The sequence below is a fragment of the Zingiber officinale genome, chromosome 1B (assembly GCF_018446385.1).
Source record: "Zingiber officinale cultivar Zhangliang chromosome 1B, Zo_v1.1, whole genome shotgun sequence".
In the NCBI taxonomy this organism is placed as follows: domain Eukaryota; kingdom Viridiplantae; phylum Streptophyta; class Magnoliopsida; order Zingiberales; family Zingiberaceae; genus Zingiber; species Zingiber officinale.
In genome coordinates, this window is record NC_055986.1 from 161318413 (window position 1) to 161330360 (window position 11948).

At 39.3% G+C, this 11948-nt stretch overlaps 1 non-coding gene across 1 annotated transcript; it reads left to right on the plus strand.

The window, feature by feature from the left end:
• The first annotated feature begins 7177 nt into the window (after positions 1-7177).
• LOC121994186 lies at positions 7178-7283 on the plus strand. The gene has a single exon (XR_006115630.1). It is a non-coding gene; the product is annotated as a small nucleolar RNA R71 (small nucleolar RNA).
• The last annotated feature ends 4665 nt before the right edge of the window (positions 7284-11948 follow it).

An 11948-nucleotide genomic window follows, 5' to 3' on the forward strand; every position in this document is an offset into this window, starting at 1 on the left:
GACGAATGGAGAGCAAGTGAGTGGTCGAAGACAGGGTAGACGGGGAGGATGCGGCCGTGGGAGAAGAGCTCATCGGCGGTGACAATGGGCTCATTGCAGGCGCCAGTCGCCACCGATCGAGAAGGTGAACTCGAAATCGTCCTCGGGTTGAGAGGGTAGGTCGTCGACTCGTCGTTGCCGGAGGCGGCGCTGTCTGCGAAGGCGGTGCTGGCGGAGGGCGTGAAAGAGTGAGCCGCTGGGCGTTCCATCATGGTGCGTTTTGGGGCTTCCGTTCGACGCCCGAAGTACGGCTATACGGGGGATTTATCCAGGTGAAGTAGAAATGGTTGCTTGCGGATTGCGGTCTTGCAGAGGAGTCCAAACTATTTACTCCAAGTCTCCAACCATGTGTGGGCCTGCAATATGCTGCATCATCGCTGTTCTTTTAGAGGGTATAGCTTTTAGGGGACCTCCTCTTAACCGGTTTAAAAAATATTAAATCAAAAACCGAACCGATTAACCGGAACTAGTAAGTTACCGGTTTCGGTTCGGTTTTCGATTTGTCGGTTATTTTGCACAGCCCTAATTCAATCCTCCCTTGATATACTCGACTTCTCTCTCACATATTGTCAAATATCAAAACTCTAGCTCAAACCAACCCGAGCTTAGTCAAACTGACCAACCTTGACCCGATAACAATTGAATCAATAATCTCCCCCTTTTTGATATTTGACAATATGTTTAAGTTGGTAGAATTCATTAGCCCAACTCCCTTCTGTTGGTGCAGTTTACACTAACGGTCTAACTCAGGTTTTGATGAATGATAAGTGAATTAAATTAGGTATTTTGTGATCTAATTGTATTGCCAAGTGTGCAGAAATTGATGAGTCTGAAGGACTGGACACCATGATAAAATCCAGCTAGGCGTGTGGGATCGGATAACTGGTATTAAGTTCAGATAGGTCAACGGACCGACTGGATATCTGGCATGAAGTCCAGTTGGGTCCACGGGACCGGACAATCGACAAAAGTCCAATTGGATTTGCGGGCTGGACAACTGCATAAAGACTTGGTGGGTCAGAAGACTAATCAACCGACTGCAAGATGGTAAGGTAAGTCACTGGAGGAGAGTGACCTTGTGAGGACGTTTCCTGGTTGAGGGACAGTAGGCATCAGTCCAGCTTAGGTTTATTTTGGATCCTTATATCAGACCTTGACTAGTTTATGGTCCTGGGAGGACAAGAACTAATTACTACTTATTTTTTACTATGCTAACTTTGTTTTGCAGGTTAGATATTTTAGTTTTAGACTAACACAATTTTCAAGGTAAAAGGAGCAAAAAGTCTTCAGATGAACAATACCCGAAGGCTCCTTCAATGGCTATGAAAGGTACCTTCGCACTGTTCATGGAAGGTGCCTTCAATGGCTTGAAGGCACCTCCCGCAGGATAGAATTCAGACCTTGTTGCGGATAGAAGTCGGGCTGATCGAGATCAGATTTCTCGAGTTGGAGGCACCTTTAATGGCTATAGAAGGCACCTTCCAAGCACTTTATAAGGATGCTCGCCCAAAGCTTCAAAAACAACACTCATACGAGCTTCTATGCATCCAAACAGCTTTCCGACTGCTCCAGGCTCCTGCTGCGATTCGCTGTGAAGCTGCTGCACCTGACTAATACTTCGGGGATTTTTGATCGTAGTCGGAAGACCGGCACACGAGCTCTCTCACATCAAAGTGTTGGTAACAAATTGTAATTTCCTTGTACTTGATTACTGCAAAAGAATAAGTGTAGTGTGTTGCACTTGTTCTAACTTTTCTTGTACTCGATTTCCTCTTTTGGAAGTACCGGAAGAGGTATTTTAGTGGATTACTGATCGATAGGTCTGCAAGACCTGGATCTTGGAGTAGGAGTCGCCGAAGGATCCGAACCAAGTAAACTGTTTGTGTTCGTACTATTTTGTCGCTTATTCTCCGCTGTGTTCATACTTTGATTTGAAAATGAAAAAAAAAAACTAGCTTTCGAAAATCACGTGATTCACCTCCCTCTCACGTGCGATCCAATCCAACAAGTGGTATCAGAGCGGGTATCGCTATGATTTGATGCAACCACCAATCAATCAAGGGGGTACTTGTTTTACTTGCTTTTAATATCTTTTTTTGGTTTTAAGCTTTTTCGATAAAGTCCAAATTGGTACAATTACCTCTTTGGATAGATTTTTCATTTAGTTTTTAACTCGAAGTTGGTGCAACAGTACTCGAGTTCCTCAAAATTCTATTCTTTTTCTCAAACTCTGCTAATCCAAGACTAAGTCTTGGTACCTTTCTTCAGTTTTCTATCTACAACTCTAAATGACCCAAAACGAAGGGTACAACACCGTTCATCGCCCACTCTTCAATAGGGATGATTTCTCATACTGGAAGAAATGGATGGAGGTGTACCTGAAAACTAACTTTGACCAATGGTCCAGCATCACCAAAGGGTACAAGGCGCCAATTGACAACACTGAAACTCCTAATGAACCCAAAAAATTAGAATCCGGAAATGAAGAAGGCCTAGATTGATTTCAAGGCACTCAACATAATCCAGTGCGGGTTAACAAAGGAGGAGTTAAACCGTGTTGGCCCACATGAAAAAGTCAAAGAACTATGGGACAAACTCATAGAACTATACGAGGGAACCAACGATTCAAAAGTAATGAAAAGAGATCTATATTTAAATAAACTCTCCAATATAAAAATGCAGGAAGGTGAGACTACTAGTCAGCTGCATGCGAGGATAAAAGATATCCTCAACAGAATTCACATAATCGACCACCAGATAGAGAACTGTGATCTAATAAGGTACGCTCTAAATGTATTTCCTCGAAATGCACTGTGGGCATCCATCGTAGATGCCTATAAGATTTTGAGAAACTTGTCCAAGTTAAAGTTAGATGAACTCTTTTGTAAATTAGAGCTATACGAACAGACTAATGTCAAACTCGAAAAAGGTATTGCTTTTATTGCACAAACATCAAAAGAAAAGACCAGAACTAAACCAGAACCTAAAGTTGAGTTTGACCAATTCTGAGATGATGAAGAATACCTGGTGTAAGAAAAATATTCACTAGGGACTTCGGATTTCTGACCGAAAATCCTAGTTCGAACTGACGCCTACTGTTCCCTCTTCCGGGGAACGCATCCTCACCTACTCCACTCAAGAGAGTATACCTGTTGCTAGTTCGATCCTTCAAATTGACTGAGCTTTTGCTCAGCGCTCGAGTCTTCAGGTCTTTCCGCTGGACGTCTGCTCCATGACTCATCCAGACTTTCCGCCTGGTTCGCGACACCAAGACTTTCCACCTAGAGTATCCGACTCTAGGACTTTTGCCCGAAGACCTCAACCCGCCAAGGCTTTCCACCTAGGGTTACCACCCCCTAGGATTTTCCTTTGCCTAATCGCAGTTAGGACTTTTCCTTACTTAGGGTTACCACCCCCTACGACCTATGGTTACCACCCCCTAGGATTTTCTGCCCGCCAAACCGCAGCTAGGACTTTTGCCTAAGTACACTTAAGACTTTTCTGCAAACTCATTTACACATGTTAGATAACAAGACAACTTAACTTTGAACCCTTTGACATAATCAAAACACAGGTTCGATCGTCGGATGCTTCCCATACTAACAACTGGGTCGTGTCACAGCCATGCCTTTTGGCATTACCAGAGCATGAATGGGCTCGGGAAAGGATGCACGGCGGTGTGATTTCACACGACCATGTGTCATGGTCATGTCTCCCTTGTAATCCCTTTGAGTACATCTTAACCTCATTTTCTCAGGTTGAAGTTTAAAGCAAAGTTGTATATCTTGAAGTTAGCTACATTTTGATATCTTGAATAGCCTGAAACTCCAACCAAGTAAAAAGTTATAACCATTTTATTTTTAGTATGCAATATAGAAAATGCAAAATTTGACACAGTCGTGCCTCAAGGCTGTGATTCACTTGTGGAGCCTTTTAGCATATCTAAACATGATTTTCTCTAGTTGAAGTCTGAAGAGAAGTTGTAAATATTGAAGTTAGCTACATTTTGGTATAAAGATCAACCCATAACTTCAATATAGTAAAAGATTATGACCATTTTACTTTTGGTCTGTAGTGCTAAAAAAGACATGGTCGTGCCTAAAAAGTACGGCCAGGCCGTGTGAAACACTAGTTTGTGCCATATTTTTACATGGTCGTGCCTTATAAGCACAACTTGGGCATTTAAGAAACTCTAGACTCCATTTTATCTCTGATTTTTGTTAAATTTCTTTCGTAGGAACATGCACATGTCAAATATGGCTAGAATGTATTTCTTGATTAAATCTCCAATATGAAAGTTTTTTGAAAGACTTTTCCTTCATGTATATTTCATGTAAGCATGCACCTTCCTTTGACTTTACGTTTTAAGGGTTTTTAATCCATTTTTGCTCCAGATGAGGTTCTGTCAATCAAAATATGCAAAGAACATATCTCCAAACAAATAGAATGAAAGTATAACATAATAATAAAATAGGGTGAAATAGTGGCATAAATTTATCAAGTATCAATCCCTAAGCTTAGTCAAGTCATCATATCACTGTGTTCCTTATAGTCCCAGCGATATACACTTACCTGCCACACACTTGGTTCATCCTTCTTAATCTACCCAAGGTCTCAAAGGCTCGCTCAATATAAAGAGAAGCATAGCAGTTATTTATCGAGTAACCTAACTCGACCTCAAAGGAATAACTCTCTAGTTTTCACTCATGTCAACTATATTTTTATATCCCTTATTCATTTTTTTTATTTTTTTATTCTAGTGATTACAAGGTGCAACACTTGAATATAAATGCACATGAATATAAATGTAGGGATATTTTATTTGTTCTAAATGAGCTGATATAATTCGAGCATCATTCAATAACCAAAATATAGTTTGAGAAATCACCACAGAAATACTAGTACTAATCAAGTTCTATAAATCATGACTACTTTCAGAGTTATCTACCATCAAAAATAGGTAAAGTGAAAAAAGATCCTAACACAAGGCCAATACTTAAACTCTTATTGTAAAAATATTACTCACTTCATGCTATCATTGATAGAAAAAGATAGATCACTAAACATACTATCACCATAAGTAACAATAAATCACATGAAATGTAGAATAAGCGTGCTAGTATTTTGCATTAAGGAACAAATAATTATGATGTGATGAATGATGCGACTAGAAAAATTTTATTATACAAAAAAATAACTAAAATTCAAACGAAACCCAACACATCCCCCCATACTTAAACTTTTTATTGTCCCAATAAAAACTAGAAATGTAATATTGAGGAGGTTTAAAAATTAGAGAAGTTACCAAGTGATGGGCTCTAAATGGTTGAGACATTCATGTTCTGAATATACTTCCCTATCTGTGATTTACATTCCTTTACACCTTTGAATCCTATAAAAAGAAGATGAACAAGAAAAATTAAGTAGAGGATTTGTGTTATTATGAATAAAGAAAAGAAACTAAAAAAGCATAAATGAAGACAAGAAATAAGAACTTAGGTTGCCTCCCAAGAAATGCTTATTTTAGGTCATAAGCTCGACTTCTTATTTGGGCTCATCTAAATCTCGCTTTGGCCAGAGTGAGAAACTTCCAGACTTTTCTTCCAATGACCCATATTATTATGAAAAAAGTTATCATCATAAGAGCAATGTAGTGTATCACCGCTCTCTTCATCTTCATCTCCTTAAAAGTCCTTTCTGGCGGTCGGAGACGGTTCAATTTAAGCTTCCAATTTTTGGCCTCTAGAAAATTTGCACACTCACAGGAAAAGCATACCTCCCATATACATGTTAAATAAGTAAGAACTAGAACCATCTCAAGTTTAGTTAAGCGATTATTAAAAATGGAATCACATCTAACAAAATCAATCATAGGTACCTCTATGAAATTTTCTAAAATATCACAATAATTACTAACTTTGCATTGCTGAAAGATACCTTAAAATTCCAAACCAATGGATGTGACTTCTTCTAGATCAAATGATGGTTCTGGCTCTAGCTCAGATTGTAATCCAACTAAAGGTGGTGATTCTTGAGACTCTGCTATCTCTGCATAAGTCCCTATATATTGATCCACAATATGTTTAATTCTTGCAACTCTCATAATATCAAGTGGTTGTGGTAACAGAGGAGGTGATTCTTAAGATACTGCTTCCACAACATAGTTCTCTACACTTCCTTTTACAACAACATCATCATCATCATCATCATCTCAAACATCAAAAAATATACCAACATCAATATCATCCAAAAGAGAATCAATAATTTCACTTGCAATCTTAAATTGATCTACCTCATCACCTTCATTATCTAAAAATTCTATTTCACTATAATGCCCTATAACCCCAGGAGGTAGATCTAAAAACTTGCTATGCACTGCATTATCATTACAATTCTCATTTGAAGAGTCTTCATCCTTATACATTTCAAGAAATCTACACTCAACTATATTATTACCATAGAATTTGCCAAAATTTTTACCATCATTGGCCCCCACTAGCCTTTGTGGAAAAAGAATCCCTAGTGGAGGTTTTGGAGAGAATTGGTCAGTATTTTCCCCAAATTTACTTTGAGCATGTAGTGGGGGTTCAAATTACTTGTCCAGTGTAATCAACCGTTGAGGAAATGGGGTTGGTGGAGTGATGGAGGTGAGTCTTTATGGTTCTCTTGTGTTCCTTTCCTCATATCCAAACCCATCTTTTTTCCTGAAGTTCACTGATATACAAACCACTTCTCAACTTGCTATCATTAAAATGTTAATTGGACCTTGTTTGGGTGAGAGGAAGGTGATGTTTAAACCATTTTGAAGTCAAGCTATTTAATTTAGCTTCAACTGTTACCCCTTGTTCTATGGGTTTTTGATGATATATTCATGATTTCAACATTCTTAGACGACTGCAAAAGATCTTGTTTAACAAATACACTTGTATTCTTGGCTCGCAATTCTGGAATTATCAAGGGAGATTTCATCCAACTTTTGTTTGGCCATTCTTGGATATTCAATATCACTTGATCAAGTAATGCATATACTTTGTCCAAACTTTTGTTTATAAAAGAATCTCCAGTTGATGAATCCAATAAAAACTTATTTGATAAAGAAATCTCCATGTAGCATATGTGCACTATCAATCATTTTTCTAAACCATGGTGAAGACACTGTCTTAATAAATTCTTAAATCTGTCTCATGCTTCAAATTGTGATTCTCCATCTGCTTGAGCAAAGTTTGTGATGCAATTTCTCATATAAACTGTTCTACTTGGAGGAAAAAATAATTCAGAAATCACTGCTCCAATTATTCCCAACTTGTAATGCTTTGAGGGTGGAGAGAATAAAATCAAGTCCTTGCTCTATCCTTGATACTGAAAGAAAATGTCATCAACCGAATGACATCTGCTGAGACTCCCTCACAGTTCACCATGTTACAAAAGTTCTAGGAATGTCTCAAGGTGTAGATATGGATTTTCTAATACCTCTCCTCCAAATTTTTGAGCTTGTATCATGGTAATTAACTCTGGGTCTAGTTAGAAACTTTTTGCTTTAATATGAGGCTGCATAATAGGAAACATAAATCTTACAGAAATGAGTGCAGAAAATTCTCTTAAAGGCCTATTTGGCATGTCAGTGTTCATGGATAAATAAAAATGTAAAGATTAACAAAAGAAAATAAAAATGCAGAATTAAGAGTAAGAAAGAAATTGCAAAAATTAAGGAAAGAAAAAAAATGAACTATGAACTAAGAATAAGAAAAGTAAATGTAGAAATGAAAACAAACAAGAAAATAAAAAATCTATTAATAAGTCTAGAGTAATTTATATGCTAATCAACTAATGTTAATCAGAAATAGTCTCTGATAACGGTGTCAAAAACTTGATGTGTATAATCCGCAAGTGCATGGTTGTCGTCAAGTAATAAAATATCAATCTCATAAGGACTGTTGATTAAGCACTAGTTGACTTCACAAGGTAAATTATTTAGACAATCAGAAGGTGGTTCAGTCATTAACGCTTGAAAAGAGAGAGAGAGAGAGAGAGAGAGAGAGAGATTGAGAGAAGAGAGATGCATTGTTCATCTCTTTACCTCCATCCTTATTCACATATAGCAAATCTAACTAAATACCGACACTACCCCGCAATGGTCATGTCAGAGTGTTACCCTTATTGGTATTCGATGCCACTAAGTAAAAAAGATAACCTAGCAAGTCCGGTTAAAGGAATACCCTTGTCAATATGGTTATTACACAAGACACTTATTAATATAGGATTAGAGATAACCTATTAAGTCTAATTAGATACTTCCTTATGGAGAATTATGCTCCCTTTCAAGGCGATACTCTAGATATCCAGTTGAAGGGATACTCTTATCATTAGGGCCCCGTGGTAATACAATCTAGAGTATCCCATCTACGAGGCAAACAATCAATAAAACATCTATATATTTACACTATTCTCACATTTCATCAAACACATAGAAGGCATAACACACATGAATATGGTATAAACACTTTATTGAATAAGGAAATGTCTAAATACATAGTCCATACATCACATCACATCATAGTTACTTCATATATCCTAGATCTAGAGATCTACTTCATTGAAAAGGATTTACAAATAAGAGACGAGCAATTAAACATTCTACAATCCAAAACACAAGATAGAGAAGAGAGGAATGCTTATCTATGCGTTGTTGGTCTTCTTGTTTGCAATCCTTACTCCAAAAGTAGATGGATTGATGAAGATGGAAAATCTATGGCTCCCCCAAGGGAGAGAACCCTTCCCCAAGGATTGGAGGAGCCCCAAGCCAAAGGGGAGAAAACTCCTTTTATGGAACTAGGCACTGCCCCTGCCTGGGCTGTGTCATGGTCCCTTCCTGGGCCATGTCACGACAATGCCTTTTGACATGGCCAGAGCATGAATAGGCTTGGGAAAGGAGACACGACCATGTGATTTCATACGGTTGTGTGTCATGGTCAAGTCTCCCTTGTAATGCCTTTTAGCACATCTTAACCTCATTTGCTCGGGTTGGAGTCTAAAGCAAAGTTGTATATCTTGAAGCTAGCTACATTTTAGTATCTTGAACAGCTTGAAACTCTAACTATACAAAAAAGTTATGACCGTTTTACTTTTAGTATGCATTTATAGAAAATGCAGAATTTGACACTGCCTGGACAGCGTCACAATCATACCTTTTGGCACGGCTAGAGCATGAATGGGCTCAGGAAAGGAGGCATGGCTGTGTGATTTCACACGGCCATGTGTCATGGTTGTGTCTCCCTTATAATATCTTTTAGCACATCTTAACCTCATTTTCTCGGGTTGAAGTTTAAAGAAAAGTTGTATATATTGAAGTTAGCTACATTTTAGTATCTTGAATAGCCCTAAAACCAAACCGAGTAAAAAGTTATGACCATTTTATTTTTAGTATGTAGTGTAAAAAATGCAAAATTTGACACAACCATGTCTCAAGGTCGTGAGTCCGTGATTCACTTGTGGAGCCATTTAGCATGTCTAAATGTGAATTTCTCTGGTTAAAGTCTAAAGAGAAGTTATAAATATTAAAGTTAGTTACATTTTGGTATAAAGATCAACTCATAATTCCAACCTAGCAAAAGGTTATGACTATTTTACTTTTGGTTTGTAGTGCTGAAAAGACATTACTGTGGCTAAAAGACACGACCATGCCTAAAAAGCACTATCAAGCCTTGTGAAACAATGGTTTGTGCCATTTTTTCACATTACCGTGCCTTATAAGCACAGTCTGGGCATTTTGGAGGCTCTAGACTTAATTTTAGCTCCATTTTTCGTTAAATTTCTTCCGTAGGAACATGCATGTGTTAAGGAACATGGCTAAAGCATATTCCTTGATTAAATATCTAATTTGAAGGTCTTTTGAAAGTATTTTCCCTCATGTATGTTTTGTGTGAGCATGCTTCTTCCTTTGCCTTCACATTTTAAGGTTTTTTATTCCATTTTTGCTCCAAATGACGCCCTGTCAATCAAAATATGCAAAGAACAAATCTTCAAATAAATAGAATGAAAGTATGATATAATAATGAAATAGGTGAAATAAACATAAATTGCGCTTATGAAATACAAGTAGATGTGTGTTAAATTATGCCTAAAAACATATATAATCTACGTACATCAACGTCGAAAAAGAACAGAATCTCGCCCCCATTGGAATGTCGCAACCTTCTTCACCCGTCTAGTTGGGAACTCTGTTGGGACCGAATATGTAGCTAGAGGGGGGTGAATAGCTCGTCGCGTGCTCGTGTGCTTCGTTGCTTGTTTCTTCAAGGATGTGCAGCGGAAATACAAAGAAACAAAATCATACAACGCTAACAAATGGATTTTACTTGGTATCCACCTCACAAGAGGTGACTAGTCCAAGGATCAACGCACACACACACCCTCTACTATGAATAACACTCCTTTATGGTAACTATCAAAGGCGGAGAAGCCCTACAACACTCTCAATACAAGAAGAAGGAAAGGGAAACAAAATACAAGCAAAAGCTTACAAGTTATGCAGCAAAACCCCTAACTTCTTGTTGTTGCCCGCCTCTTGATCTTGGATCACTAGCAACCTTGCTCCAAGAACCCTTCAAGAACTGGCGGTGGAGTGGAGAAGAAGTGTGGAGAGCTGCTCGACTGGATCGGAGATGAACAGTATGAGTTACCGAAGAAGACGCACGCCAACGGCCTTTATCTGCGCCAACGGTCGGATCCCGATCGATTGGATTACTCCAAATCGATCGAGGAGGCTTTGGATCGATCAGTGGATCGATCCAGAGTGCTTCTGTGCTCTCTGGAATAGCCTGGATCGATCGGCTGATCGATCCAGGGCTTATCGCGCGAAGTCGCAGCTCCCAATCGATCCACTGATCGATTGGGGGCCCTGGATCGATCGACTGATCGATCCAGCGCTGTTCTGTGCGATCGCGCACTCGTCCCAATCGATCCATTGATCGATTGGGAGGAGGCATATAGTAAAGACTCGCCCAATCGATCGGTCGATCGATTGGGCATGAGCCAATCGATCCACTGATCGATCCAGCTCATGATTTTCTCCCAAAATCAAGTCTAAAGCCTCCTAACCAACATCCGGTCAACCATGACCTGTTGGTTCATCGTGCTTAGCATCCGGTCACCCTTGACCTGCTAGGACTCCCTCACCAAGTGTCCGGTCAATCTCTTTGACCCACTTGGACTTTTCCTCATCGTGCCAAATATCCGGTCACTCCCTTGACCTACTTGGACTTTACCCTTCTTGCCAAGTATCCGGTCAATCCCTTTGACCTACTTGGACTTTCACCAGATGTCTGGTCAACCTTGACCCATCTGGATTTCCCCGTGCCTGGCTTCACTCACCAGGACTTCCCTTTTGCCTAGCTTCACTCACTAGGACTTCTCTTCTGCCTGGCTTCACTCATCAGGACTTTCACTTAGCTTCACTCACTAGGATTTTCTTCTGCCTGGCTTCACTCACCAGGACTTTCACCTAGCTTCACTCACTAGGATTTTCCTTCTGTCTAGCTTCACTCACTAGATCTTTCATCTGGCTTCACTCGCCAGGATTTTCCTTCTGCCTAATATCCCAGTTAGGACTTCCCAGTCAAGTATCTGGTCAACCTTGACCTACTTGACTCTTATTCAATCAACCTGATCAGACCCTGATCAGAAGGGAATTGCACCAAACAATCTCCCCAAATGAACAACTGCACCTGCATTTGTCCATATCATCGAAGTCTTGTATTGTCAAACATTGAAACCCAAACCAAGACTCAAGCTTGGTCAACCAGGTCGACCTTGACCTGAGGAATATTGCACCAACAAACTCGACTGGGATGAGGGGGAGATGAAGAACTGCGCCAGAGATACCACTCTAGCACTACTCGATGATCACTGTC